Genomic DNA, 6,000 nt, shown 5'->3' with positions numbered 1-6,000 from the left:
TCCCCACTTAGAGGTAGTGCAAACCCTGAACCCAGCCACCTTACTACCCGCTGGGCCCAGCCAGCCAGACCATGATTGCATTGAAGTCATAGGTGAAGTGTTTTCCAGATGACTTGACTTGACAAATCAGCCCCAAGGACCCTGGTCAGATACCAAGGAATGCTATGCAAGAATCCACACATCCACTTAGAGGTAGTGCAAACCCTGAACCCAGCCACCTTACTACCCGCTGGGCCCAGCCAGCCAGACCATGATTGCATTGAAGTCATAGGTGAAGTGTTTTCCAGATGACTTGACTTGACAAATCAGCCCCTCAAGGACCCTGATGTGGAATATTACACTGATGGTAGCAGCTTTGTGAGAGGAAGAGAACGCCTTGCAGAATATGCTGTGGTGACCCTACATTCTACCAGTGAGGCAAAATCTCTGCCTAGGAGAACCTCAGCCCAGAAAGCAGAGCTCATTGCTCTGACCCGAGCCCTCCAGCTAGCAGCAGGAGTACGTGCCAATTACATAAAGGAAAAGGTCTAATCGACTCAGAGAGAAAAGACATAAAATATGGAAAAGGGATCCTTGAGCTTTTAGATGCTGTATGGGCCCCTAAGAGAGTGGCAGTCATGCATTGCCAGAGACATCCAAAAGGAGACACTGTGACTGCTCAGGGAAACTGCAAAGCAGATTGCAAAGCAAAGCTTGTGGCCTCCGAGCCTCTGACTGCTGCCCTGTTCCCCAGTCCCTTAGCAAAGTGGGACCCTAAGTATTCACAGCATGAGGATGCCTGGTTTCAGACTGAAAATGAGAGTTACCTCTCTAGTGGATGGTGGAAGTTTAAAGGCAGGCGAATAGCAATTCCTGAGGCCCTAGCCCTAGCCTTTGACACACAGTTCCATCAGAATACCCATATCGGCTGGACAGCTCTTGAAACCAGTTTGGGCTGGTATTTCTACATCCCTAGCTCTCTAGCATCTGCCGAGTATTGTGAACAATGTGAGATATGTGCTCAAAACAACCTACAACAGGAGCCATGGGCTCCTCCAGGAGTCCAGAGTGTGGGAGGAACACCCTTTGAGGACCTGGAAGTAGACTTCGCTGAGATGCCCCGATCCTGGGGCTACAAGTACCTCTTGGTCTCTGTGTGCTCAGAGTCCGGTTGGGTAGAGGCTTAACCCGCTGGAACTGAGAAGGTCCAAGAAGTAGCCAGACTGCTCCTCTGAGAAATTATTCCACGATTTAGCCTACCAATTACCATTGGCTCAAATAATGGAACAGCTTTTGTAGCAGAAATAGTGCAGCTACTAGCCAAAATTTTGAATATTAGATAAAAATTGCGTACCACCTATTGACCACAGAGTTTGGGACAGGTGGAATGCATGAACGGGACCCTTAAGACTCCATTGAAAAAACTATGTCAGGAGACACATCTACTTTGGGATGAAGTCCTCCCCATGGCACGATTAAGAATCAAGTCGGCCCTGACCAAGATGACTGGGTTCTCCGCCTATGAGATTCTGTATGGGCGACCACCCCCATTCATCAAGGGCATACGAGGAGACCTAAAGGAAATAGGCGAACTGACTCTGAGACAGCAGTTACAAGCCCCGGGTGCTACTTTGCAGGCTCTCAACCACTGGGTTAGGGAAAGGCTGCCTGTTAGTCTGACTACTGAGGCCCATTCTTTTAGGCCAGGAGATTCGGTGTAGGTCAAGGAATGGAATGTCCAACCCTTAAAGCCTCTTTGGAGGAGCCCATTCACTGTTATATTGTCCACCTCCACAACAGTAAAGGTTGCTGAGATAATGCCTTGGATTCACCATAGCAGGCTTAAGCCAGCGGCTACAGACTGAGAGTGCATTTTAGACTCCGCAGAGCCCCTTCGAAAGAGGACGTCGACTGGACTTGCAGATCGAAAGAACATTGGCCTCGCTTTGGTCACCCCGGAAGCTGACCAATCCACACACAGCGGAAACTTGAGGACAGCAGCACCCCACCAAGATGGCCAACATACCCCTAAGGACTCTGTTTGTGACCTCTGAGACTATAAATGTAAAGAGGGAATCAAGATAGGTAGTCAGGTCATACAGTATGAAAATATCAGCCCTTAGACCAAGAATAGGATGAAGATGATGCTCTCTGACCCAATCTTGGGCCTGAGCATCAAATGGGGAATGTAGTAGGCCCGAGCTAACCGCTTCCTAGGATGGTTGAAAGTTATTCACTTCCCCTTTCAGCCTGCCAACCAATCAAAATACACTTTCCTTATATAGAAAGAACACGAGGAAGTATAAGATGTGTATAAATGGAAAAGTCCCACTGCGACTGGGGCTCAGCCTTTGGATATGAATCTGCTGAGCCGGTGCTGAGCCGGCACCAATAAACGCTACTTCTGCTTATTTCCTCAGTGTCCCGTCTCTCTGTCCAAGTATCCTGCAACGAGTCTACTTTCCTATGCTAACATGTTGGATAGAGGAAAAAGCAATACGTTTTTTGAAAACATAAGTGCTTCACTGTGGTGTCTTAGAGAAGATCTCTCATTCTACTGGTTTAGGTTAGAGAATGATCCTAACCAGAGTATTTCCAGGCAGTAGCCTAGAAGTCTACCTAGGCTTTTGCTTCTGGATTGTGGGGTATTCCCAGGTCTAAAATTTCCTCATCTGTAAATGGTAGGGCTTGGGGAGGGGGAAACAGAAGGAGCAGAGAACAGCAGACCAGAGTTGATGTGAGCATCGAATGTGTGAAACAGAGAGGAAAGTGGTAGGTGAATGTTTGTGTTATGCAGTGCCCACCATGTTGCATTATCTAGTGTGAGTGCTCCATAGGTATTTGGTGGGCAGTGCTGTGGCTGGGTGATGGGATCTTCAAGGACCCCTCAAGTAGTTCCATCAGCCACTTCCTGTGGCTGTGCTCAGTGAAGGACTAAGTGTGAATCACAATGGGCCAAATTCTGTTTTGTTCATTTTAATTTTTTTTTAAATAAGAGATAACTAACATGTAGTAAAGTTCACAAATTTTAAATGTACAGCTTAATGAAGTTTTCTGTGTATAATTCTGTGTGACCTGTCACCCAGATCAAGCTCTAGAACATTTGCAGCAACCCAAAAGGTGCCATTATATCTTCTCAGTGAATATCCTACAAAAATAACCAGTATTCTAAATTCTATCATCATCAATTAATTTTGCCTGCATTAGAATTTCATAGAAATGGAATTATGCAACATTCACTCATTTATGTCTGGTTTCTTTGCTAAACATCCATCCATGCTGTTGAATGTAGCAGTATTCATTTTTATTTTTATTTTTCACTCCTGAGTAGTAGTATATGGTAGCATTACTATATCTCAATTTGTTTATTCTGTTGATGAATGCTGGGTTGTTTCTGGTATAGGATATTATGCACAATGTTGCTATAGACATTTTTATATATTCTTTTAGTAAAAATATGCACTAATTTCTATTGGACATTACCTAAGAATCACGGGGCAGTTATGTTCAATTTTATAAAAGAGTGTAATACATTTTTTCAAATCCTTTGCACCAATTTTTACACCCACCAGAAAACGATGACAATTCCAGTAGGGACTAAGGACAATGTCCCACATTTTTGCCAATCTTTGATATTTCCTGACTTTTTTTTTACTCATTCTATATTCTGGTGAATGTACACTGTGGTGTTAATTGGTTATTTCTTTTTCAGATTTTAAAAAATGTTTTTGTTTGCTATTATGACATTTGGAATTAGAATTGAAAACAAAATAACCAAATTAATTTTGTTTTTTTAAAATTTTTGCTCTTTTGGATATGTAAAGCTGTGTTTGATGGATTGAATGAGATCATCTATTACTCAGGTTTGCAAAAATATAGCAATTAAGGTAATGGACTCAAGGAGTCATTAGCATATCCATTACTAAGGAACCCTTTCAAAACGTTGTCTCCTCTTCGTATCTGGACCTTTAGAAACCTTGTGGGGTTTGTTTCCCACGATGGATAAAGGAGCTCACCGCAGGGCCATTAAAAAACATATATTCTTAAAGGCTTAATATGTCAAGAAGAATTGGAATAGAAATGACTCAACTGATTCCCACTGGAATCAATTTATTTCCTATAGGAAATCTTTGTTAGATTTTTAAATAATCACTTATTTGATTTTGGAAGAATCATTTAATGTATATACGTCTCGTGCAAGGGGTAAAGAGCAATCTGTGGTTTTAAACAGTTATTTAAATGGTTATTTGTTTTGTAAGTTTATGTCGTGTAATTTAAATGATTTTGAATTTTTTCTGAGGAGAAACTGCGTCTATTTAGTTCACTAGCATACTGAGCAGTATAACCACCAGGACAGTGCCTGGCACATAGTAGGCACTCAACAAAATACTTGGTGAATGAGCTAAAACTGTTCCTTCTCATATATATTCAGTGCCTGGAACAAAGCTTTGCAAATGACAGATAACCCAGAAATGTTTGTGAAAGGAAAATAGAAAAGATGGAAAGAAAGAAGCTTCAATGAGTCTAAGGAAAGAAAGAAAAATTAATTGTGGCAAGGTTTTCTTTACATAAGCCAGGGCTTTTTCCTTTTCATAATGTATGCTGTACAAACATACATCCAAATATCCACTTGGATGTCCCACAGACTTTTCAATTCAATATGTTCAGAAATATATTCACCAGGTATACCTATATAACTAATTTCCAAGACTTTCTTCTCTCATATATCGACTTTGTTAATACTATCCCAAGCTAGCCCTGTCCCCTAAGCCAGAAAATTAAGAGTAATCTTCAACCCTGCTCTCATTCTCACCAACCCCTCTCTCATCCTCACCAACCAGTTGGTTCATTCGACAAATATTTATTGGAAGCCTTTTATGCACTTGACTTTGTTCTTGGTATTGATGACATGCCTTTTGGACAACCTCTTCCTGAGAAGCAGTTTTCTCATTCAAGAACCTAACTATTATAATCTTGATTCCCTAGGCAACAACCTATCATTTGAGACGTGTTCCAGTCTTGAGAACAAAGACCAGAAACTTCACTGCAAGGCTGAATTTTCCATTCACAGAGGTTGAATCAAGGATGACTCATCTGATAACCATTTCTATTGAATTGCCACATCTAGCTGAGAAATATCTCCATTCACATAGTTCTTTCCTCCTCTTTCTTACCGCTGCACTAGACATCATGTATTTAATCAGATTTCTCAATTGTGTGAGGACTTGATAATTCAATCAGAAAGAGAATTTTGTGTATATCGACAGGATTTGTGATACCCAATGGAAGGTCATTTGTATATATATGCATGAAGTCATGGAACACATTGATCCTTCAAGGGAAGGGTGGGAGAATGTACCTCAGATCCAGAAATCTTACATGCTGGCAATGTCAATGTCAAATTCTAGACAGTGGGAATGATAACGGAATGAGATATCACAAAAACATTTCATTTTATAATCATATGAGGAGCAGGTATTACGGATAAGGCAAATATAGGCACTCCCTAGGTTAGAAATATCTGGCTGTCAAAATACTTACACGTATAGAATTTAATTCTCATACAGTACCCCCTTCCTCTGACCACTCTGAAATCTCCCTCTCACTCTGTCTGCACCCTCTCCTCGAGCCCCAGACAGCAGTTAAAAAAGAAGCTGATACAAACACCTGCCTGGACTGGTATTTATTTCTAAATACTCCCTTTTCTATTGCCTTTTCTCATTTATGATCAATTAATTTTACACCAAACAACACATTTCTCATTTGTATGCCATCTTTAAACATTCCCTTCTCCTCCTTGTTCTCTTATTCTTCTTCCTCTTTATTTCCTCCCTGCATTCTAGCCCACTCTCTCTGGTCTAAATGTGAGACAAAAACAACCTTAATCAAGGTTAAGATGAGTAATGCTTGGGCTATACTTCAAGAAAAATTGAAGTGTTTAATGCTATCTGCTGGTGTCCAGAGACTATAAAATTCCTTATCAACCTTTTTTTCCTTTTCTAATAAGTTTTCTTGTTATCA

The sequence above is a fragment of the Pteropus alecto genome, unplaced genomic scaffold (genome assembly GCF_000325575.1).
Source record: "Pteropus alecto unplaced genomic scaffold, ASM32557v1 scaffold45, whole genome shotgun sequence".
Taxonomy (NCBI): domain Eukaryota; kingdom Metazoa; phylum Chordata; class Mammalia; order Chiroptera; family Pteropodidae; genus Pteropus; species Pteropus alecto.
Note: the sequence above shows the minus strand (reverse complement) of the source record.